This window comes from Ixodes scapularis, unplaced genomic scaffold, assembly GCF_016920785.2.
Source record: "Ixodes scapularis isolate PalLabHiFi unplaced genomic scaffold, ASM1692078v2 PGA_scaffold1__304_contigs__length_218370807, whole genome shotgun sequence".
In the NCBI taxonomy this organism is placed as follows: Eukaryota; Metazoa; Arthropoda; class Arachnida; order Ixodida; family Ixodidae; genus Ixodes; species Ixodes scapularis.
The window spans coordinates 217,513,635-217,540,193 of NW_024609846.1; the positions used below are offsets into that span (position 1 = coordinate 217,513,635).

The 26,559-nt window shown below is 43.4% G+C and overlaps 1 pseudogene; it reads right to left on the reverse strand.

Annotated features, from left to right (window-relative positions):
• Positions 1 to 5,271: 5,271 nt before the first annotated feature.
• Positions 5,272 to 26,559, reverse strand: part of LOC115319772 — a 50,264-nt pseudogene continuing 28,976 nt past the window's right edge.

A 26,559-nucleotide genomic window follows, 5' to 3' on the forward strand; every position in this document is an offset into this window, starting at 1 on the left:
TCGACACCGGACGGTAATGCCTTAAGCCGTTCACTGGCTTCCTCTTCCCTTAAGCAGTAGAATGACCAAGGCTCGTCGCCATGCTTCTGGGACGACACCCCTTTCGAACAGACCTTGCAGCACCTCGCAGGCGGTTTGTAGCATATGCGAGCAGATACCTTTGAACCATGCTGGGGCAATGCCGTCCGGACCAGAGCTGTGAGAGTTCGTGATTTTGGAGAGGGTCCCCTGCAATGATTCATTTGTGAGGGACACGGTGGTGTGTTCTGACCGAATGTTCCTGGCCTCATCTGCAGTCAGAGAGCGCGCTGCAAACGCCTCTGGGGAATCTGCTTGTGGGTGGTTGAATGAAATCAGATTTGAGAAATTCGGGGGAGGGGGCACTACTGTTTACTGAAGAAAAATGGTCGGAAAAAGACTACAGATTTTTTGCGGAGAGTCGGAGACATGGCCATGTACGGTAAAACAGGGTCGTAGGGATGGCGATCGTAGGAAGCGGATGTGGTTACACAAGACCAGCGGCGTAGACTTTACATTTTCCGGGGGGGGGGGGGGGGGGGGGCAGGCTGAGAAGTTCTCCGGGGGGAAGAGGGTGCTTTTCCGCGCATTTTTTTTACATCGGCAATTATCAGTAGTTAATCTTAGGCGGTACCTTTTACAGCGTATGTATACCGCCATGTGTCCGTCGCTGTGTGTTAATGTCAATCACCGTGCAAGCGTAGCCGTGTGTTCATCGTCGATACCACGGCGCATGCGCCGGCGAGCACAAATCTGAAAAACAAAATGCTTGTGCCAGCTACGCAGTTGTGGGGGTAGAGCCCAGACGTCTGTGCTTCTGAAGCAGTAATCTACTCGGCCACGAGTCTCTTCTCTTTAATAATTGGAAATAAAGCCTGCGGCTGCAGAATATCACATGCCACCACTAAAAGCTCGTTACATGGCACGTAAACAGGGTCTCGGTAAGGATCATGGCCCGGGGGTGTGCCCTGCCCCCCCCCCCCCCTGGATCTCACCAGGGGGGGCACAAGCCCCAATGCCCCCCCCCCCCCCCCCCCCCCCGTAGTCTACGCCTTTTGCTCGGTCTTATCCCGTTTGGCAATACCACGCAAGTATTGTTTATGAGAGATATAAGATAATTTTAGTAGATGGTTCCAAAACCTCCGATACTCCCAGTAACTAAACCCGATAGCGACACGATGTGTGCGGAAAGGTGGCGGCGGAATATCGGGTATCTTCATCGGAGTCATAGGAACGATCTACTAAAACTCTCCATTTATAGCAGCCTTCGGTGACCGCTGATGTTTCTTTGCAAGTAGTAAGATGGCAAGGCATTGTTATCGGCGTGCCCGATGAAAGAGTGATCGCTTAATCCGCGCCGCTTGTATGATGCCAGCCGTGATCCACTGCGAGTGCTTCCGTTTCAATGATCTGACGGAGCTAGGGACACACGCTTTTTATATGACGAGTAGTCACAACACTGGTCATATTTGGATGACCAGTCGGAACCTGTGGTGGTCATACCCCATGGCGCCAGGGAAGAAAGCTGAGTCATGTGATTAAAGTCAATATGCCGGAACCTCCATAGCCTTCGCACGAAATCGCCTTTGCGCGGCAAAGGGATTGCGTAGTGAAACTCCATAGCAGGATGGTTACCGTCGTGGATGCCTTCACACACTTCAACAGTTTCAAGGCATGTCGAAGCGAATACGAAGTGAAGAAAGCTCGGTGCCTCTTCACTGGTCATGTATATTGGCTGTTGGCATGCTTGGAGCAGGCTAGCAGGGGTCGCATTCTCGAGAAGGATGTTATCGGAATGGTCACGGGGGACAGGGTCGCCATAGGAACACCAATCGATGGGGATGTTAAAGTTGCCGCAAAAAAAAAGTATGCTGTGGCGGACTCCAGGGTTGCGTCGAGTAGTCGATACTCTTGGGACACGGGCGGGCAGTAAATGAATCCCAGAAAGTATGTTCCACGAGGAAAGAAGAACTCGACAAAAAGTGATTCGAGGTCCCTGTGCTCGTTATCGGACTATTATTGAACTGGTGCAAGAAGTCAAGCAAATAATAAAGTTTTGTTTTCTTTTCTTATCAATCCGTAGGACGGAAAGTGCGAGCACCATGCTGCGAAGAGGCACGAACGTCATACGAATTGAAACTTTCGATTGTGTACAATGTTGCGATGGTTAAATTAATGCTTGCGATTAACAGTGGAAAGAATTCTTGACCGTGCTTTATTAATTTCGAATTCAGAAATGTATCTAAAATGTTGATTTTTTACTTGCCGATTAGTTTTTGAAATTAAAAGCTTTGGCTAGATCTTGGCTAGGCCGTCGCTTGCGCCATCGATGGCGCAAGCCGTCGCCCGATTAAAACGGTTCAGCGCCATTGATCCATACGATTAACGTGACGTCATTCTGGGAAGCTTTGAGAACATCCACCAGGTGCAATTCGGTAATCGTTTGACTAGTCAAATAAAATTGTTCTGTTTATTTAATAAAAATTAGTATCTTTATGGTTTTTCCACAACATAGTCAGCAGTTCAATAATAAAAAAGGAACTCAGCTTCCATTTCCGTACCCTTTCAATATTTAGTGTGCTGTAAATTAACAAATTCCTTGTATACGTGAAACGTACGTAAGTAAAAGCGCTCACACTAACGTAAACCTACTAAATAGGAAATAAATTGGGAGAATGGCTAAACAGTATTGTATTTCATAATATTATACACTAAAAAAGACGGTGTATGTAGGTCAGCTGCTGATAGTAAATCATGATGTTTAAAATCCAAGAATTCTTTTCCTGTGCCTTTTTTCTTACTTCAATGTATCCCTCACCACAGACTCGAGTTTTAAATAAAATTTAAAAGTTTTAAATATAATGCTTATTTTTAGTTTAGGGTCCACTTAAGGTCGGTGAGATAATATAGGCATATAATAATTTTTCGTGTAGATTATTCGAACCTGTCAAAGCTTTTCACTAAACTATACTGTGTTCCGACCAGGGTCACAGTCTCAGACAAAAAATATTTTTTCTTTTACAGCAACTGCATGCTTTCCTCTCATGCTTCACGACACTTCGTCGTCTTTGCTGATTCATGGCTCTAATTCGGTCATAATGGAAGCTCATGAGGTCAGTGCCATCTCACTATACAACAGCAGCAGCTTTGGCGACCTCCGGCTAAAGAACGTTGTGCGTCCGACAGATCGTCTATTCGCGTAGCGCTGCAAGTTTGAGACATACTACACTGTAATTTATTGAGGAGGTTTGAAAGTTGAATGAGAGTCTACGACACGCGTTTTTTTTTTATCAACCGGTTCTTAAAATGACCTAGAATAGAAATTCCCAGGATGCAAAATTCAAATGTGAAACGTATTTATATACCGAAATAAATAATAAAAACTCAAATTGTAGAAGTTTTAATAAAAGCTTTATTGATGAAAATACAGATGGCTTCTTCAGTTATAGCTCGTGAAGCTTTGATTAGAAATTATACAACTTCACTGCAAGTAAACCAGGCGATGAGCATGTGTATGCATCAAGTCAGAAGCTCATTTAGTTACTCTGGCAATTCGCGATCCCTAAACCACCATTCCTGCTGCGTTTATTAAAAGCAGATGCTACGTATGAAGTATAGCAATTACAACAATTATCAAATCTGTGGAGCGCACAGACACTAGCGGGTAGCTTCACGAATTGTATATATTGCCTAAGCTCTTAGAAAACCCATTCTAGAGCCACGTCCTCGAGACCGGGACTCTTTGTACCTAGCACAAAACCCTCAAGACGGAGATTACAAAATTAAAATTTCTGAAAACACTAACAATTCAGCCTGTATTAAAAGAAAAAAAAATAATGTATCTATTTCCTACGAATAACGTTTGGAGACAGATTGTGCAGCGTGGCTCGAGCTGCGCTGGTCGTTTATTTAAGAGCTCCTTAACGTCGAACGTGAAGCTAAATTTGACGGGAAGCGTTTCCCCGCTAAGTCTATAGCACTAGCAGGAATACTGAATTGGTGTATAATTATATAGCAATTAAATTTCGTAGGTTCACTAAATATAGCGCTTTACACTTTCGCACTACACGTTTTTGGGACAGCCCTTTCTTTTCCAAAACACATAGAAGGAAATCATGCTTCAAACATACCGACAATTGAAATAACAGCTGTTGGAGGCCCTTCTGTAAAAAATTCCAGAGACCGTCGATTTCGAAATTCTTTGCCTATGGATTGCATTTTATCATTGCGTCCGCACCGGACTCACAGAACACCATAGAAATTTAAGCAATTTTCGCAGCATAATCTACTTAAGAAGCTTAAGTAACTTCAGCATTCTTTGGAACCTAAGCAGCTGAAAGGGCAACTCCTGTCCAAATTTTCGTATTGGAGATTACGACCGTTTTCAGCCTCTGCAGTCTCCCTGATAAGGAAGTATATTTTTTTTCTCGATATTTTGTTTAGTTTTCTAAATATCGCGATCGAAGTTTTGTTTCGGACGTCTACGCCAAAACCGAAACTGCTAGAGAGGTTCAACACTGATCATCAGCCGTACGGCTGCTTCGTGACATCACCGTGGTGCTGTGGCAAGCTGTACAATGTGCGGAATCAACCACACCTTCACAGCGACGTGACGTGACGTGGGTGCGCCGCCCAGTGTTCCTTGACAAAAGCTAACCCGCTTGCCACCCACTAAAGAGCAGCTGGGTGCATCTCTCAAAATGATTTTAGTGGAGTACGCGGCTTCACTTTGACGTAATACTTCGGCTGGGATTATAATTAGAGAAACTAAAGCGATACTAGTCATTTATTTTGGTTTAGATTCCGACCGGAGTTTCCCTTTGAGAAACTTAAACAGCCTATGCTACCTAAGCTTATTTTGCGTCCTAAGCATATTATGCAACATAAGCAACTTATGCAACCCAAGCAACATAAACAGGTTTAGTCACTCAATTTAAAGGACCACTAAAGTGTTTTTTTGAGATCGTCTATTTATGGCGCAACCCCAATCAACTTACCCTAAGCACCCTAGAAAATCCTACATTACAACCGTGCGCTATACTTTACCCTAATAAAATGCGATGCGACGCGCCCCCTTTTCTGAGATATCTAGAAAAAGGGGTGTGTCATTAATTTCTGGTTGTATTTCTAATTGCATAAATACTGATGCGTGATCACAATTATATATTCAGAGACGCAGGGCGCACGCCGATTGAATGATTGCCGTAGAAAAATATCTCAAAATTTACTTTAGTGTCGCTTTAATTAAGCAACTTAACCTTTCAAACCGAAATTTCGTGGACCGGTTCCTTCGATGATTTCGTTCAGGTAAGCGGTGACCGCCCCGAACGTTTCATGCAAAACCTTGCCTGCCAAAAGTGGCAGGGGGTGCTTTGTCGCGAACTCCATCTCTTGACAGATGGTGGAAGCCCTCAAGGTACTACCTCCGTGCTGAAAAAAGCTTTCCTGCGGATCAATGCTCTCCGTTGTCCTGGTGGTGAATTTCTGCAAAGTAATTTTGCGAGGGTTACAAAATAGGATTTTATGTTTTCGTCTAAATCCGAAATCCTCCGAAAGAAACCCATTGGTCAAATTTTCTTTAATCCCGATTTATCGGATAAACACCGAGTTTTGAGATCACGATGTCAAAAAAAAAAAAAAGTAAGAAACGTAGCAGCAAGGATTTAGGCCAAGCATTGGCCAATGTCCTGCGATGGTCCTTGTGGACCCTTCCCGTATGAATAGTTTGATCGCTGACCTCAATTTTAGATTAAGAGGTCAATCTTTTTACCTTGTCATCCCCCTGTTTTCCGAGGCAGCGATGACGAATGCTATCGGCGAAAAGTGACTCTCATCGATTCTATCTCCTTGTTTTGAGTGATATGGAGCTCGAATAAACGCCGTATGGATTACCTTCGCAACACATCTGGTATGTACGCTTTGTTAATATTATGTCATTTTTATTCCGACATGGCGGTGCGTCAACATTGTCGACGCGATGCATGTCCAACCTTCTCTAGCCGATTGTCACGTCAGTAACGGGTTGCAATCGGAAGATATCGGTCCCGAAGCGCTTACCGAAACACGGCCCAACGGTGCGAATACAGCACTTGGATCAAACGCGCGCGTCAGCTCCGAGTGTGAACAGGTATTTACGTGGCTCTTGCTGACACACTCGTAGTTCAAACATATCTTCTTTAATGTCGGCTCGCTCTTGCATCTCAGAGGCCACGAAAAGCGCCGCAACTATTCGTCTATATCTACGCATCTTTGCAAGGGACAGGCGCGGGTCGTCTTTTATGAACGATGGCAGTAGTGGTGACTTTGTAGCGATCGAGTTCATAGCCTTCGACGAAGGTGGCTATACCGGTCTCCGCATTCGGCCCAGTTTATTTCGTGGTAGCGTCGACATTCGGACACGAACCCCAGACAAGCATTGGCGGAAAGGCCATCAGCGTTTTTGATCAAATATCCATGTGCTTCGAACCATGCCGGTCTCGACGATTGGTTGTTTGTGTTGCCGAAGACGCCGTCGCCATAGCAACAGTCCGCTCTCGTGGGATTCGGGAGCTTGCGGGACACCGGAAGTTCTAGTTTTTCCGTACGATGACATCGCTAATTCCTTCTGTCACATCAGAACGCGTTCGTGAATACCGATTTCTTCCTTTCTTAAGATGTTCTTGACTTACGAACTTCTTAGCTTAGTTGTCTTAAGCTAAGACGCTATTCGTGAATCTGGCCTCCGGTCCACACCTTAGAAATGTGGAAAGCGTATTTTGAGTACTGTTAAATCCATAAAAATAAAATACCGATTGACGTTCCAGTGAAAATGTAGTTTGCGGAAAAGTAACTATTCACGGTAGCTAAAATATAAACGTTTTTGTCAAAAAAAAAAAATCTACCCTGCAAGCGAAACACTCGACTCAATACCCAAGATGGGCTTTATTATACCTGCTTTTTGACAGAGGGTAGATTCTGGGGATTCACAGATTGTTTAAAACAAAGTTATAAAAACTACGATAATACGGTTCATGCTGGCTAGTTATATGGTGAGGCGGACATGTTATGGGGAACTAATCGTTCAGATAAGTGTGTTATATTACTCATACTTTTCTAAATATATTCTTATCAGTGAGAATAAATATACAGCCCTAGTTATAAACTTGCAAAGCGTGATCAAAGAGCGCTATATCAGTCCAATTTAGGAACATTTCGAGCGCGTGGGATGAGCGGTGACGCAAAAACGTTACCATCGTGCAACATGCGCAAAGTTGCTGGTGCGAAAACGTACCCGTATGACTTTTCTTTACCTATTGCACGAGTGTTAACTTTAACGCAGTACATCGCCTCCCACAGTCTCTTTACGATTTACACTTTAGCGGTTTTCATGATGTTCCAGCAAGAACATACCTGGCAGAATCTTATTTATTTTACCTGAATAAAACGTTAATAAACAAAATAATCAGCCGACTTATCGTGACATTTATTCCTCTACTTTATGTACCCCGGCCCCATTACTAAACTGCACAAACAGCAGTAGTCTAGGTTTTACGGTTTTTTAAACAAATATTTATTTATTTATTTGTTTATTTACTTATATGGAACTATTTATTACCTACCACAGGGTAGACAGAAGCCGATTATATGCAGCAGCATGATTCATCTTCTCTGAAGTTGTTTTCAGCAGCGCCTTAAGGTCGAGTTTACCTGTGGACAAACGAACAAGAAGCGGTTTCAATGCCACAACACGTCATCCCTTAAAAATGTCGCGCGACCTCAAATCTCAGCTTTATGAAGCGAGTAGGACTATAGTTAAGACACTGCTCGCACCAGGAATGTAAACACCAAACACCCGTTGGAAGGGGTACGAATGCTCTCAGGCTAGGTGGCGCGAGCTACCGCCGATAAGAAGGGTATGGCAACAGCCATCGTTTCGTTTAGCCATGTCAAACAGACCTTTCAGCAAACCTATAGTACGCCCGATGAGCGTGATACACGGGCTTGACAAAATATTATGATCTAGATTTGCATCACTAATGCATGATGCGCATTAAAGACGAGCAGTCGTACTGCCGTGGCTATATTTCCTATCAACAGCGTAAACCAGTGTCGCCATACCTCAAAGGTAGACCGGCATTACAGTTTCCAAGCACCAACGTCGGATTTGTTTGTTCTTGACAAAAATGGCCGAATCCGACCAGGCGCCGGTTAATCATGACGTTACTCAAGGCGTGACGTTGAGGGGCAGCACGTAGTTCCACGCGAAACCCTTACTTTCAGAAAGAAATGTATTGCTGTAGTACAAATTACAGGAAATTACAGTGATAAAGTTTCAGGCATGTCGGTTGGAATTACTGCAAACATGCAAACTATTTCATATTTTAAGAGTTCTAAACTTCTCATATATTTGTGTCATAATTTTTTTTCATATTTCAATTCACGAATAATATGAATATTAGAGTGTCTACGTGTTCAAGCAAATGTATATGAACACTCAACGCATAACACAAGAACAAGATAGGGCATTCAAATGCGATTCGAAATATTCTACAAAGGACGCAGAGGTTGTTGCTATACAAGAAGAACCGGAATATATTCTTTGTATTTCTAGCTTTTACTATTCCCATTTTACCCCAAACCATCTTTGCGTAAACTCGTATTTTTTGTTGTTGTTGAAATATTCATTTCGCTCGTGTACTACGTCTTCTGTTTGAATACGTTTACTTAATGCAGTACACAGAATAGTAGTGTCCTTGAATCGTTGACGAAGATATGCTTAGTTATAGGCTATGGTGCCTGGAACGCGCGTCCTCAGCTGGTGTGTTTACCGCGTCTAAAAAAAGATGTGGTCCCTCGATTTATGCCCGATGACGTCATGAAAGTGCATGTTGTCGAGGGCCGCGATCCTGGCGGTGTCCCAACAGCGGCGGTGGATGCGACAGACACCTGCTACGCTGCAAGTCGCCCTCCAGCCAGACACACCACGGAAGCTTCGGCAGCCAGAAGTCGGGACGCCGCGACGACAGCGACGTTCGTGTTCGATCGTGCTTCTCGCCAGCAATTCTACGACCAACCGCCAGGATCGCGACCTCTGACAGTGCGACAGGCCGGCTTCCGTGACGTCATTTGTTGCCTTTCAGGGACCACTTTCGAACCTATGGGCGGGAGGTATAAGACGCTAAATTCATCGGTCCAAGGCGCGTTCCAGGTACCATAGACAAGATATCCGTCTGCTTTCTTTCTGTTCCCATCCTCTTTATTGGAGACAAACAATAATGATAAAGCCGCGATCACAGTGCTCATACATCCTATAAAACACACGGTGTTCACTGATGAAAGAATGGTTCGGTTTGCTTTATACATTATGCTTCGAACAGGACAGTTTTTTTTTTAATATCACCATCGTGACGAAACCGCTATACGAGGAAGGCCTCAGACAGAGTCAGCAGACTGTCTCTTGTATGATGTAGTAGCAGCTTGAAAGCTCCTAAAAAGTTCGAAGAAAGAAAGTAGAAACTTTCCATGGGCCACGGAGGGAGAGCCCCTTTTTACGCCACTGCAGACAGCGCAAAGAGCTCACCGTGTCTCGTCAGTGGCAACGAGCTGAACACCACGATTACGAACGGGCAGAGGCACTCCGTCTCAATTCTCTTGGTCAGGGCGGGCAGGGTGTCTTCGGCAACGCAGCCGGGCGACAGCGTGACGAAGATGTACAGCATCCTTTCTCCCTTCGAGAAGTGGGTTCGACAGGTTTCGACGGAAGGCGAGCGGAGCAGGATGGCTGTCGCGGGATCACCGCGCACCTTTCGTCCATTGTACTGGAAACTCGAGTCGTTCCTATTTAGGAACGTGAAGGCGTTCCCGCATTTTTTTACTCGATCGCCAGAGTCTCGAAGGAGTACCGGGTCGACGTCTTGCCACGTCTCGTTGCCCACGAGACACCGGCGGTCGGTTCCACCTGGAATATCGAGTCCCAAATAACTAAACGAACTGCTCCTTTAGATAGGTGACTGGATGAATGCACCCTTTGAATCGGGCGGTGACTTGCGCCACCCAGCCAAATAGTATTTTCAAGCTCCAGAATAAATGATGTCTAAATGAGTTTAATCATTTTTAAATGTTATCTGCCCCTTAATTTTAGTCACCATTCCTCTCTTTTTTTTTAAGTAAGCTGCTTTACTTATTTAAAACGTTTTTATTCACGGTTTTTCAGGTTCCTGAGGTAGTCAGCCTCCTCGCGAATGGACAGTGCCATCTACCGGCAAATCAGAAAGCGTGATTGGTGGCCTTCTAAAAACCTATAACGGGACGCTTGTTTAAATGAAGGCTTGGGAAATTTGCTAAAACATTACCTACAGAAATGAACAGCAGCTCTGTCGTCCTGGCATGTTTTGTGCTATTGCAGCCCGTAATAGCTATTACGTCTGTAACACTGTTGCAAAAGAAGACGGAATATGATTGCGGCGTGTTGCAGTTAAAACACTTGGGTGTCCTGGGCTCCATGCTGTTATGGACTGCTGATACCGTCCCATAACCGCCATTCAAAATGGCGGGCAACGCGTTTTACACTACCACGCACGCGCATAAACGACCGCAAAAAAAAAAAAAAAAAAACAGAACGCATTGCCATAGATAACCCTGGGAAAGGCTCATTGACCTACTTCGTGCGAAGCTTAGAATAACCTGCGGGAAGACTGGAACCGATGTTTTGCTAGAAACATTTAGAAACCGAGTATCTCCGAGAGACATCTGTCGGCAGTATTATCTAAGAGGTTCCTTTAATCGTCTTAGTACAAACTTGGACCGCCTTTTGTGCTTTGTTTGAACTATCTCTAGTGAAGGGTTCAAGTTGAATACAATAAATAATATCTATGAGTAAGCGAACGTACGATCGCTGGAATAAATTTCGGAGTTGAATTTATTGCCGAAGGCAATTAACAGTAAATGGGCCTAAAGTTATATCAATGCTCAACTTCATTGCTTGAAAAACAAGGCAGTGTAAACCAAACGTAATACAGTCATGCCACTTTAATATGGACCACGTAAATATCGTACTCCGTTATTACAATATTTTCGTGGACGAACTGGAAAAATATTATTTGTATTTCTCCTTATGATGAATGACTCCCTCTATGAACGATATTTGATGGAAAATCGTTCATAATAACCTGCACTAGCTTCGAGTTTTTCCTGAATGTAAAAAATTCAAGCTGAGTTTTTCACTTGGCAAAGTTAAAATATCGTTTTTTGAACCCTATGTTTTTGTTCTTTTGTGTCTTTTTTCTCTTTAAACGCCGGACTTCACCAAGTCCCTACATTCTTAATGGCACCGACCGGCATGACGATGCAAGTAGTGTAAAAATAATTTTCGGCATATATATAGATTGTATTATAGCAGAAGAATGAACTCAAAGACGCCACGTTCTTTCACTCAAAAATAAGCGTATACTCGGAGACAACGTTTCTTGACGTTCCCAAGGTGAGGACTGGCGCTCACAGCTTCAATCAGCGTTCAAAAGGGTAGAGGGCAAGCGTGCTCCTAGCTTTTATTGCACTGCCAGGAAAAGTTGTCCCCGAACATAGTTATGCATGTCGATTGTAGTTACTCTTAAAACAAAAAAGCGGTTCTTAGCCTCTGGGAACCATATTTTAACTTGTACGATGATGCCACACTTACCGACGAAAAGCGTGCCTACCCCTTCTTCAATGACTTCCCCTGAATCCTTCCGCAATTCGAGTACGGTTCCAGCTAACGGATTGCCGAGGGGGACAGCGCTGTGAACAGAGCGAGCACTCTCTCAGTAGGCCTGTTGCACTCGGACAGTGGGCGCAAGCGCGTCCAAATGACGTGACCATGTAATCTTGGCTTCGACGTCTGCAAGACGCCTTTATAATGGTGGCGTTGTAGCGTCCGATTATGCACGAGCCATGTTCGAATACTAGAGTCTGTCAGGCGTCTGTCAGCGTCTGTTTATGAGCGTAAAAGGAAATGAAAATAAAATCAACATAAATGCGCCCTAATGTTGTACCGAAACGCTAAGCAGGGTACTTCGTAGACTCTAACCAATATCTTCAATGTGCCCGACGTTTCGAAGCCGGCTCGGCTCCTTAATCGCGGGTGACTGTATGTGGGCCCAAACGTAGCAATCTGTCGTTGCTTTCTTCTTCTCTCTCTTAGCATTGTTTTCTTCTCTCTTTGTGTGTGCCGCATCTTAGCCTGTGGATATAGCTGCTTAGCAGCGTTCCGGTGGATCGGTTCAGATTGTGGTTAGTACTTTGTATGTGCAAAGATTCTAAGAAGAGACGTTTTCTCCAATTTCTTTCTCTATCGAGGATGGAACTGCTGTCAAAGCCGATGACGTGGCCAGCCTTCTGAGCTTTCCCGATGAACTTTCCCGAGCGTCTGCGCAGACGTGAGTATGACGTAAAGAAAAAAGACATCCAAGGCAACACGCTGGCGGAACATGCTCAGAAGACCGGCAACCTTATCGGCTTTGACGGCAGTTCCATCCTCGATAGAGAAAGAAACGGGAGAAAGCGTCTCTTATTAGAATCTTGGCACATACAAACTACTAACCGCAGTCCGAACCGATCCACCGGAACGATTCCAAGCAGCTATATCCACGGGCTAAGATGCGCCACACACAAAAAAACGAAGAACAAAACAATGCTAAGAGAGAGAAGAAGAAAGCAATGAGAGATTGCTACTTTAGGGCCCGTGATCAAGGAGCCGAGCCGGCTTCGAAACGTCGGGCACATCGAAGATATCGGCTAGAGTCTACAAAGTACCCTGTCTTATTACTTACTTAACCAGGCGGAGTTCCGTCGAAATGTTTATTTTTAAACGCTAAGCACGTATTCCTTTTAGCTGCCATGTTCATGTTTTCTTTGATGGCGCCTTTCCGTACGCGAGGGAGCGTACGAACGCGCAATCTGCTCCTCGTTTGCGTCCTGTCCCCACTTCGTCCTCGTCTTTACTGCGCACGCACAAGTCTCATACGAAGCGACCTAAAATATTCAATTTCGCTCGCGAGAAGCGCTGCTGAAAGCCTGAGAGCTACAAGCCTACGCGTCGAGAAGCAGAGGGAGAGGAGGATTGGGCCGCGCGCAAGGACGCCGGAACGTCGAACTCTGATTCGAACAATTAGTGGGGAGATCTAAAGCCTTTCGAGAATAAGGAGTCGAGCTGACCACTCCTTATCCAGTGCACTCGGTATCTCGAAAATTCGACCTGAAATTTTGGCGACTGACTACACGAGGTCCATTCTGGCCTTCTTACCTTTTAAACTCGGGGTAGGAGGAAACACGATATTTTAGACTCAAGGAGAAGCGTCCCTTCTCGGACATGCGCGCGGAAATCTAACTTGCTCGACGTTATTATCGAGCTTCTTTGCTATTGGTGGTCTTACTTAAACCTGATGAATCAGTAGGATGTTTTATAAGTGCGATGACTATATATAGGTACAAAACCAGCACCCTTATTGCGAGCCAGAAAAAGCCAAGTTCGGGATCCCGAACGCTCATGTTAGAGTCAAAATAACTGCTCCTTCGTTACAACGCTTGTCAACTGCAAAATAAAAAAGAGGGCCCGACGCTGCTTTGATGTCATGTTCTAAGCAGATACTTTTTCCTGTCGTAGTTAGTATCGCATCGCACTCACATACAAATCGTTTTTTATAAACCTGGTGAGTTTTCTTTAGCCTGCTATGTTCCAAACAATTACTAAATCAAAATTGGATCATTGTGCATACGATTTCAACTGTTGGAGTCAGCAAACTTCAGACATTCCTTGTACGATCGTCATGCGTTCGTCGCCTGCTACACGCAACTCGTGAAGTCTCGAAGGCCGGAAGTTGCTGTCGCAAACATTTTAGAAACAGCCTATTCTTGGCAAACTTCTGTCGTGGTAAGTGTGAAATCTAGGCTTTCTCTATCTATTGTATTTAGATATTTAAATTTCATGTCCGATTTTTGACGATCATTCTTTCGCAGCGAAATCTAGTCCGATGTATTCGCCCATAACAACGCCCCTAAAAACGGTTTGTTTTCGAGCGGTGACGTCACACTTACGAAGTGAATTATCGACAAGCAAGGGAAACATCTGCAACTTACGGTAAAATTGACATTAATGGCAACGTCAAAATAAAAAAATTAAAGACATCCTTTATACCATGTCACGTTGTCGACCGTTTAGATAGAGAATTAAACACACCTAACCACATTTGATTTGTCAGTCTATAACCGAGCAAGGAAAAAACTAGACAAAAAGTCAAGCGTTTCTGGTTGTCTGCTGCCTCTATCCGTCGTCAAGCTGTTTGCATTGCCCTAAAAGCACACACCATATGAGTATTGTTCTGCTGTGCGGTATAAAATGTGCTGCAGTGTGGCTATTAATGTTAAAATATATCAAAAGGAATTTCGAAAACTTTAAAGCAGAAGAGTGATAGTTTGGTGCTGCCCGAGGTTTGCTTGTTTGTGTGCACACGCAAGTGAAGAGGCAAATTCCTTTAATGTCACCGATCGCATATTTTATGGGTAATCCACTTTCAAGTACTCAGTTACCGAAAAGCACGGGCCGTTCACACGCTTTCGACAGCTTACAACTGGATAGGCTCAAAAGCGTTTTTCAAGTCATTCCTGACGGCTTTCTACCGGCTCCGAAGCGGCGCAGCCGGTGCGAAGCCGCCACAAGACACTTGAATACCGGCTTTGTTTTAAACGGTCGGAGTTGAGCGCAACTGTGGGACTGGGCCTCAACACTCAACCGTGCCTCCGCTTCTGCACCACGCACCACACGTACATACTTTCGCGTAATATAACATTAAAATCGTCAATGATGGCTGCTAGTTAACTATTGCAGTAAACCCAATTCGGCATTTAATATGATGAAGAGTTTATTTCTATTGCCAGATGCGTAGTGAAAAATCTGCTAAATTGACAAAGCTCTCGTCAACTTTCAAAAAATAATATAAGGTAATAGTACCACCACCTTACACTTCACAAAAATTGTTGCCGTTGCTGATCTATGTCGGTATCCTTCAAAATTTTTCTGGATTACTCCTGATGAAACACATTTTGAGTACTTCCAATATGTAAGAGAAATAAACCCTAATTTTTTTTTGTTAATTTGTTTCTATCTTCAAAATTTTCGGAAATCTTGCATCCCTATTTGTACGTTACGTACGAGACCGCCCTACATAAATCTGCTGAAGCGCTGCTGAGGAATTGTTTAGGAAAAGAGTGCTTACATACCCATTTGCTCCGAGATCAATCTTTTGGCAAGTGGCAAAACACGACACCTCGGTGATGCCGTACAAGTTGAAAAACTGCGTCGCATTTCCATTGCCCTTCCAGCGTTTGAGCACGCCAACTGGAGGACACTCTTCGCCTGCCAGAGCAAGGATTCGAAGGCTCGTGTCCTGGGATAGCAGGGATTTCTTCAGAAGGTCGGCTCTGATGGTGAAGTAGAAGCTAGGAGTTGCCTGCGCGGAAATGGCAAGTTTAATAAAGCTTTAGTTGTATCAGCCTTGAGCTCTTAAGTAGGGCCTGACAAAAGTACTCCAAAAATGTATACCGGGATAGAAAATGCAGAGATATGTGTATTTAAAGGCCAAAATACGAATGCTGAGGTAGATTTTTTTCCGCAACAAGATGTGTATGATAGGCTTTTATAAAAGTGCGAAAAAAGTGTTCCGTAGTACAGATACAGATACATACTGAATATATTTTTCCCTTAACGAGGCCATGCTGCGCGAATGGATATAATGAAGAAGTGCATTTTAAACAACCTCATTTGTATAGCAAGTATGAAATATGGAGCGAAATATGAACACTCGAATCGTCAAGCGATACAAATGTTTTTTTGGTCAGAAAACGGATTTGCTAACTTTGAAAGTGAACTGCTTACACTTCAGCATGAGTAGCATAATTCAAAGTGCATATCACCACGGCACCGACGATTTCGTCGCAATAACAGACTAGCGGAAAAAAAGTCCGTCTACCCGTGCCGAAATGTATAAATACCACCTTGATGGAAGGGAAATGCTAGAGCATCGAGTCACAATTTCTGGTGTTCGACAAGGTAGCGAAAAACTTCCGACCTCACATCTTTGTATTGTGATTTTGCTAAAGCGACGAGGAATCATTTTCTCCGGAGTCGTAAAAGACATGGACGAGGTCTGCCCAAATAAGCCCTGCTTTGCCTTCTTTCCTATTTGGAACATTAATATTTTCATTTTGTCCGGTAACTTTGAAATGCTAGGGTGCGTCGTAAACTTTGGTCTTAAGTTATTCCGAGTAACCTTGGAAAGGGGGGGAGGGTGAGAAAAAGATATTGAACAAGAAAGCGGGCCCACGGAATCTACAGGAAATGAGAGACCTGGGGAAAACGACTGAGTCAAATGATCCTCCTTCGAACGATTTTTTTTTAAGTTTGTTGATTCCTTTGTGCAATGTGCAAGGCAATCTCTCCCCCCCCCCAACCCCCCCCCCCCACCCCACAAACACACACTTTATGGTGATGTTATATGGTGGTTTCATATGACAAAGTTTGAAATTCTAGAACCCTTTGCACCAGTAAATTTTTGACAAGAAATGCATCGAAATAATTAAGCCTGGCTAAGTATCGCGAGAAAATTCATACTTCGTAAAAGTGCTTCACCGTTGAGATACAAATACATTTCTTAAATCTTTCTCGATGCAGAGACGCAGATACTGAAAAGTATCTGCAAGATGCTATTGCGATATATTTGTATCGCGATACTGCCGTTCTGCTTTCAAGTTTGGGCAGTATCTCTGGTGAGCAAAATAGAAAAGTGAGTTTGGTCGCGTTTTGACTCTGCATAGTTACACTTTGTTACGTTGCTCGCGCACGCTAAACATGCAGGATTTTATTGGTCATATTGGTTGATATAAGTATGGCACCGAGAAAGAAAGCTAGAAGAAAAACATTCTTACTGCTTAAATAAGACTAAAAGAGCAAGCTGTATTTTTTTATAATTTACACATTTTTGCTTCTTTCAGACGTCACCACGCCGATGCTGACAGCCTGACCGGGACTCGAGCATAACCGAACGCTGCCTTGCCGCTTTATGCTCGATTCAAGCATTACATCTATTGTGCCTCGAGGGCACCCCAACTGGTGTGTTTACCCAACGCTAGCCAGAAGACAAAGCTGGGCCTTCCCTTCCAAACGTTGTCAGTAGTGGATACAAGCATCGCCGCCTAGAGTCGGTAACGACTCAATGACGGAGTGGAAGATGCTCCTTAATGTGAATGGCAATCTTCCGCCAGCAAAGCAAAGTCAATCGCGTCTAAGCGTGTCCGTGACGTCATGATTTTGCGAACCAATCCTGTTTTCGTGATCCAATATGTTTTCAACAACTGCAGGGAGTTCAATCTTAACTTTGCAGTAGCATTGTACACTGCATCTTTTCATTCAGAGATAACGGCTTTAGCTTTACTTTTATTTATTTTTAATAAATTGGAAAGTGTTCAAAAACTAAGCTTCTCTAGGCTAAAAAACTAAATGATGATGAACACGGATGTGTTAAGACCAGTGTTGGAGGTAACGCGTTACTAGTAACAACGTTACTGGTAACGCGTTACATTTTTCGCTAACGCAGTAACGTACTCGTTAGTATTCTGAATGACTAACGAGTAAAGTATTTTCGTTACTTTTTTTACGGTATCGGCTGTCAAATTTCGTTACTCGTTACTCGTTACTTTTGACCAAAACTGGTGAAATCCTGCACGAGCTTATCTCAAAATCCTGCACCAGGTTATCGCTGCACGGAACCAGCATCCGTCACAGTAAAGTTAAAAAAAAAGAAGAAAGCTCACTTCTCGACGGCGAAAAAAACCTTCGGCTACCAATAATTCCGTTCATCCTCTTTTTTTTTTTTTCATAGTGTCACCACCCACAAGGCTTGAACGAACGACTGCGTTACAGCCTCCTCCCCTCCCTTCTCTCCCCCCCCCCTGCTTTGTGCAGCAGAAGTAGACAATGGGGGGGGGGGGGGGGAGCCGTGGAGAGACATCCGTTTACAACAGTGGACAACCAGTGTCGAAGCAATTTGCTCATTTCTCTAGTTAAAAAAAAAAAAAGAAACATCTTTTCTGGAATATTTTTACCCTCTCTCTCCCCCTCGCTGCCTGAAAGTTCCTGACCCACTTTTGTACACAAAAAAATCTTTCGCTTGATTAGTCTGTAATTCCCTGAGGTCATGATAAAAACAATTTAAAAAAAAGTTTTAAACCTGGAAAGAAAACTTAAAACACGAAACCTTCTTTTTTTTTCCACAGAAAAACTAAGAGCTAATGCTGGTAAGAGGCAGCAAATGATTATAGCCAGTGTGCTGGTAACCTGTGTCCTGTTCCAGATAGTGAATTAAATCAGTTTCTGGTAATAGTATGAACCGGACTGTTACTAAAACCGGCGTACAGGTGAGGGGTGTTGGTTGGCTGGTTATGTTCCAGCAGTCCTCGTTCGCATGCTGTAGTTTATAAAAGCCGATCGACTAACATCTCCGACTCATTCTGCGCGTGAGATGGGCAGGAATAACGAAAGTCCGTCGCCATGGCCAGCAGGTCTGAATGAAATGTATCAACTAAAGGAGACAGAATCAGGTAATTTACAGTTTCAATGCCTAATATGACATGCCGAAAATTAAGCTGCTTCGCGCATCAAAACGCTATGAAACCACTCTGTAAATTTTTATCTTTATCGAAGCTTGTTAAGGAGGCTTATCATACATCTGTGCCAAACATATGTACTCGAACAGAAAAGTAACATAAAAGTAACGTAAAAGTAACGTTCGTTATTTTTGAAAAGGTAACGGTAACGGTATATCGTTACGTTTGTAAAAGAGTAACGTAGCTCGATAACGCGTTACTTTTTACCAAACTAACGAGTAACGCTATTTCGTTACTTTTTTTCGGTAACGGGCACAACACTGGTTAAGACTTACCATTTTCGTCAATGTTCCATACGAGTCTTCTTTTTGCGACATTTTTCTTTTCAGCTTAGTGAAAGTAAGAGCGCTTGTCTCGTGTTCAGTTGTGCTGTCCTTTGTTTTTGCTCGGAGACTATGGATTCAATGCGTAGAGGTGCGTAGCAGATGACCGCTGCTCACCTCTACGCAGCAATCATCAGAAAAGGCATATTTACCTGCAGGAAGCTAACTTTGTGGGCCTTCACAAGTTTAACAATCTCTGAAGGTGTCTCCCCGATAACATCGGACGGGAGGAGTAGGGTCGCTCCCGATGTCAACGCCAAGAAGATTTGTATCACAATGGGATCGAAGGTCAGAGGACACGTCCCGCAAATGACGTCCTCCGGCGTAATGTTGAAAATCTTCCTGCAGAAACAACATTTTGTTTTTAAAACAGAAACATGAAAGATCGTGAAGAAAAAAGTTCGTAAAACCACCGGTCATAACAACACGTTCTTTAGACATGTTTGGAGCGCGCATGTTTTAAACATGCCTGAGTCCTGTGCGCAGATACTAATTCTATAATCGTGTTGTTTAGCGAACACAGCGTTTTTTATGATGTATTGGCTATGTTACTGTGTATTAACAGAGCGGATTAGACGTCGTCAAAACGGTGAGAACTCGAGCCACCAAGTTTGGCGTAATATTTTTCTCCACCCCTTAAAACCGAATACCAATTGACGTCACGGTCGAGTTAAGAAATGCGGGAACGTAATCTACAACGTTCTATTTAACGTACAAGGGAGTTTTCTTTAGCATAATTTTGAAACACGTTTGGTGGGAAACAAATTTTGCGTTATGAACAGACACCGGTCTGAGTGCAAGATATCTTACCGATCTCAATTTTAGCAAAGGTCACCTTCACTCGAGCTTGTTCAAACGTGTTAGTAGCGAGTACAGATAAATTATGAAAAAAAAGGTTACACACAAGTCCAGGCGTTTTGTGATAGCTAGAATTCACGAACGAAGCGATATTTTTCTAGTTATTTTTTTTTACTTGCTTTAACGAGAAATCAAAAGGCATGTTTCGGTTTTGTATATATTTAAAAAATATATTTGGGACCATCATAAATAATAGGCTTGAAGGTTCATTTATTAAAAAAAATGTCATAATCTTAGGCGACTATGAATTTCAAAAACATAGTTCTACAGAGCAAGCTCTTTTTGGCATCAAAGATAAAATAATTTCGAACATTGAAAATAAATGATACACTGGGAATCTTTCTTGACGTAAAGGAGGCTTTTTATAGAGTGCAGCTCGAAATAATATTGAGGAAGCTTGAGAAATATGGCATTTGTGGAGTAACGCTAACACTAATAAAGCGTTATTTGCCTGATCGTTATCCATTTGTCACTGTCAATAAAAGAACATCGTCCAAGATAGAAAATACTGCATGGTGTTCCCCATGGATCCAAACACTTTAACAACGACAACCACACGAGAACCACTTTAAATTGAAATAAATTATTAACCAGACTGAACGAAAACTAGATCTGAGATTATAGAAACTTGAGCACTGATCTACTTTTTCTTAAACATAGTATGATGAAGCTCAATCTGATATATTATTTCCAACTGCTGCAAATAATCCATAAAAATAAATCCTACCTGACACCAGAATATGAAGAATCGGCAGTGTATAACAGTGTCCGAAACTCAAATTACCTGGTATAAGAAGAAACTATGAGCGACAAAGTTTCACTTTTCAAAACACAACCTTCCTAAGTTGCAAAGAATTCGAAACTGATTATCAAGTGTCTAGTATACCCCAGTTTAAACGATATATTTTAAAGTATCTTGCTGACAGTGATTTCGTTTTCTTTTAATCTTGTTTTGGGATTTTTACTCTACTGGAAATGTTTATTGCATCGAGTGCCGTATACTATTTGAATTTCTAAACAGCTGAAGGTTTCTGAGTAACTTTTGTGCCTCTCAGATTATATCGTAAACTTGCTCATATTTCCATGTGTGCTTTTCACTTAGGTGTAGAGATTTTTCTTGATTGTTTAGATGCTATTTTCTTCTATACTTCTTTGTGTTTTAATTTCAATTCGATATTTCTGTTGAACACTTACGTATAATTGTTTGCACTTTAATTTTTTTTAATTGCAGAACAATATTATAGAAAAAGTTATTGTACGTTAGTATGAGTCGTACACTAGTATGACATTTTTCGTGCTTATTTCTGCTTTCTGTATAGACTTTTATAACTAATATTGAAAGTATTTGTCTTGTGTGCACTTTGTTCTTATGTCACGTGTTGTACGCCAAGAGGGGGCTAAGGCCTTGTCAGCTTACCTCTTCTTGAATTAAGCCCCCTCTGCGGACCAAATCCGCAGGAACAAATAAAGAAATAAACAATGAATGAATGTGTGAATGAATGAACAAAACGCGCGAAATAATGCTTTTGTTAGGCCGCCTGCTCGACTTGCAAGTTAGGCATCCCGCGGCGTGGCTCCGATAGAGAGCCTGGGAAGATTTCAATATTAGTTTTTTCATTACCTTCATTTGCCTTTTTTTTCTTTAGCTACTTTGAATTTAGAGATAATGCAAAGCATGTCGGGAATATCAAAGCCTGAGTATTTTGAGAATGTGTTTTCTTTGGGAATCTAAAAAAAAGTCGCCGGCGTTTGTGGTAATCATTTGTACACTCTTAATGCTTCTTCATCTTAATCGCTTACTCAATCAATCAGTAAAAGCAACACTCTATAAAGAAAGTATTGAGATGGGAGGCTACCTGAAGTCAAGCACGTTTGGTACGATGCAAGAGTGGGGCACCTGCACCGTCTTTGGGTCTCCAGTTGATCCCGAAGTCCACATTGTGTAAGCCATCTCCGGATCCGCCGATCTTTCTGAAGCCTTAGTGTCAGTCACGGTGCCGAGACACTTTGCGAGGACATGGGTCTGGTTCAGAACCCTTCCTAGGACTTTCCATGAGCCGCTCTTTGACAACGGGCTCTGAAAGTTGGAAACTGTGAGTTATTATGTCTCAACTAGGGATGCTGCGAACTTCGGTTGAACCCGAGGTTCTAACCCGAGGTTCGACGGCATACCTCAAGACTCGACTGATTCGGCTACCTTTCGAACATTTGGCAAAAGTCGATGATCGACTTTTAAACGATGTTGCCCGGCATTGGAATAAAAAAAAGACTTTTCGAAACAAAAATGTATCAATCAAATAAGTCGTATAAAATGTTTGCTAATTCAATTACAATCATGTATAATTAGTACGCTCCCCATTGATATGGACACCTCGCTATATAGACCACATTAGGGATTTTTAGATTTGGGGGCCCTAGCCCTTGGGCCCTCATACCGTTTGGGGCGTCGCATTGCGCATGGCCAGTGACACTCCCCAGGCTGCTCGGGACATGCATAGCGCCGGGGCCCCCGTTTCTAGAACTCTATTTTCGGGAACGAAGTGAAAAAATACTTACATTTTTGCTTTGTTATTACGTGCACCTCGTGCTATGGACACTTTCTGAGGGAACTGAGGTGTCCATATTAACCAGACAGTACTGTATACCTTTAATCTGTGACAAGTTACGAGTGAAGCTAGGACAAGCTCCTTCGACAAAGCCCTCCACTCTTTCCTATTGAAGAGAGCGAAGGCTGGAGAGGAGGAGAAGATGGACCCGCCTCCTCTTTAGCGTTCGCTCCTGTAATCCGGAAAGCGCGAAATGCGTTGTAAGAGGAGCTTGTCCTCCAGTCTTAAGGCTGGTTTGCGCACTGCATTTGCTTAACACCCACTTTTCGCAATCTCTTACGGCGAGTGAACAAAATGTTTAGGGGATCAAAAGTAGGAATTGTCTATGGGAAATAGTTCGATGTAATCTTGTGAAAAGTGTTTCAAGCAAATCAAAAAAAGAATAATATCCGTTGAAATAAGAAATTTACCAAACATTGCAAGTGTTCCGCGGCCACCCAAGAAATGGAGCTAGTGTGATCTCTTTCCATGAGGTATCTCAAGATGTTGTAAGGAACTCGGTCGTACGCAGTCGCATGTGTGTGAGCCAGCCTTGAGCAAGAAGGTCGAATACCTGGCTGTAGAGGACTTCGTCGGCGAGCAGAAGCGACACGGGTATGCACTCCTGCAGGCATTGGAGGCTTTCTCCGGAGTGCTCCACATCAAGAAAGGTAAAGGAGCAGGAGGCCTTTAAAATTCTAATCGAAGAGAACCAGAAACAAGAAATGTGGTTACAGAATTAGGAGATATGACGTGCATGTCATGCCCATAAGGGTCCTGTGATTTCACCATCTCATTCAGCGCTGCCGCTTCGTTATCTAAGAAATATTGCGCGGCTCATCTTCCTGTCTAGTTCCGCTCCAGCTGTGCTGGAGACTTTGCCGAAAGCGATTGGGCTCGTTTTGACAAAAATCCAGGCGGTGTCTGTCAGTGTGTCGCGCCGGGGAGAGCGGGAGAGGTTGACGCGTGCTGACTTCAGCGCATCGGACCAATGGGAGCGTCGCACGCTTCACACTCTCCCTCTCCTTTTCCGTCTTTCCCCGGCGCTGACAAACGAAAGACGCCGCCGGGTATTCGTAAAAACGAGCCATCTAGCGTTACCGCATTAAAAACGCAACACATAGGTTTGTGTTTATACAGCAAAAAGTCAGTGTGCCATGGAGGTGCAATAAAGGTGCAATTGCGCTTGATGGGGCTAATCGGATGGGGCCTGCTCGTGGTGGTCGCACTGTAAGAGGGCGCCGACGAAAGAGAGAGGATGAGGGAGAGAGGAGAGGTAAGTGAGGAGGAAGGAGAGGGGCATGGAAAGGTTAAGGCAGGGACCGGTGGGAAGCGGAGTAGAAAGAGGGAAGGCGGAGGGAGTCATTGGGAGAGAGAAGGAGTCGACGGCGGGAAAGGGCGGTGGGTCAACATCTCCATGAAGGCCGTAGCGCTCTGAGCTGTGACGTCACAGTGGCGGGAGGCCACGTCGAGAAAAGGCGCCCACTCTGGTTCTCTTTGCCGCGTCGTCTGCTCACTCATGTCAAGTGGTTCGTTCGTGAGCAGTTAGTGTTTTGAATGCGCAGCTTGTATAACTTATTCTATATATAATATAAGCGTAATACACAACGCGTTACCAAGGTTGAAAGTACCAGATCGAAATATATGATTATCCCATAACCGCGGTACCACAGTTCCGTCTCGCAGCTCCCCACACATTTACAATGAACTGTCTCCGGTGACGATAATTTCTTCCTTCCTACGTGCCCCAATTCTGGTAAACTTACGCTGTGTCTGAGCTGCGGAATGTCTGAAAAGGAACTCCGATACATTTAAGAAGAGAAGAGAACCGAAAAAACCCTGTCACCACCACAGTGAGCGCAAACGAGCAATAGATGTGTCGACGACGCTAAAACGTTAAGCCTTTCGTTACTTTCATCCCACACCTTATGGGCAAACTGGGGACTCCAAGCTTTTGGCACATGTCACCCTTCCGACAATCATGAGTAATCATCTTGACCACGAGGGGGCCAAGGGCGACTGGCCACGCGAGCGGCGCTCCGCCGCTGATAGAGGGCCGTCGCAGCGTATGCGCGGGCGCGGCTGGGATTAGGGATGTCGCGAACCACCCTAGGTTCGATTTCGAAAGGTTTCGATATTTGCGAAGCGAACTGAGGTTCGATTTCGAAAAATTTCGATATTTTCGTACCGACCGAGGTTCGATTTCGAAAAATTTCGCAACTTTTGTCCACAGCGGAGTTTCGAATTCGAAAAGTTCGAAGCTTTCACGGTTTCTAAAATTTCGAATTCGAATATGTCGAATATTTTTTTACTTCAGGTTCGATAAATTCGAAGATTTCGAAATTCTTTGTAAAAAAAATTCGAAAACTTCGAACGCTTCGAATTTTGATAGACATGAAGTTCGAACAATTCGAAGATTTCGAATTTCCTTTTGCATAAAGGTCGAAAAGTTCGAAGGTTTCGATTCTCTTTTAACGCTAAATTAAAAAAAAAAAAAAACTTCGAAGATTTTGAATTTTTTTCTAGTCCAAGTTTTCAAAGCTCAAGTCCGATTTTCAAGTTTTTCCACAGTTTCAGTTTCAAATAAAGTTTTCACGACTCACTGGTTTTTACGAAATCAAGTTTAGAAAAGTTAGGGTGTGATATCTAGATTCTGCGAAGTTGGTCAGGCAATTAAATGAAACGACGAGTGTCCCGGATGGTGCCGGAATATTTGGCAGTGCAGAGTGACGTGTGGCCATAGATCAGTAATTGTGACCGCCAGCCCGGGGGGGGGGGGGGGGGGGGACTTTAACCTGCATCACGCAGTAGTGATCACACGAACAGACTGTTTTACGGGACTCATCCAGTTCGAAACGGCCAGGGGCGAGCAGTTGGTTGAGGCTCAGAAAAACCTTGTAGCGACCTGGCTACTACCTCGCCACCCCCTGCACGCTGGTAGTAATCCGATCGAACGCCACCCGAATGACGCTGTCATATAGTAAGTTAAGTTTGTAATTGTTCTGGAGTTTTATTTTCAGGAACGGAGCAATCGCCTCGCAAAAAGCCGACACAACTCGAGGTCGAGGAGCGTTTTACCATACAAGTGGCGTCGGAAGAGGAAAAACGGGGGAAAGAGGGTAGCGGGGGGGGGGGGGGCTTCGGTTTCCTTTTCCCCTTCCAGATATTTCGGACTGTTAAAGAAAACTATACGGGGAAATAGGGCGTGGTCAAGCTTATGTTCATCTGAAATTATTTATGCATATGTATAGCTAATGTCGCTCTTCACTGCTTAAAAGATTGCGTAGATGGTCATTGTTAGAAACTCGTTGTCAGAAGGCACTGCTCGTCACATGCTTAGTGGTTCGGAAGTTCAAAGCTGTCTTTTCGACCTAAACACCTGTGCCGATAGTAACAAAAGAAAAAAAAATAATAAATGCGGGAATAAAAAGCAGGAGAAAAAAAAACTATCAAGAATTCGTCGGAAGTGTTCTATTCTTGCATATTCAGAGGTTCAGAACTTCGAAACAAGTTTCTTTTACCAAAATGTGTACAGGCTAAAAGAAACACGTCCCAGGAACGTGAAGCGAAAAAAAAAAGGTTTTCTTTTAATGACGTGCTGAACTTGAACACTACTAGAAATCTTCTCCCATGAGTTAATTTATTCCTTAACGTGAAAAAACAATAAATATCTTATTTTGTATTCTGCAGATGGCAATGATATGTACTGTCTGTGGTGTTAATTTAAATGCGATACCTCAAACAACTTAGACGAAAATAAATATCAAGTTTAGGTCATAATTGCATGCAGATACATGTTTGGACATTTCTTCAAAACTCACGTTGAATAACAATAATCACATCTTAAGACGGCACTTACCTAGGCTATACATAGATCATTCTTAAAAAAGTATAACTTATCTACCATGAATAGCTCCGGCTGCAGCGTGCTTCAAATCTGGCACAAACGATAATCGTCAAAAACCCGTCGTCCTTCCTCGCCCCTTCGGGGATTTATTTCTTTAAACCTAAGCATGCCAGAACATTGAAATAAACGACAATGTCTTTCGTAAGGAACGCAGCACCGCGTGTAGAAGTTCGAGAAAAAAAAATTACGAATGTAC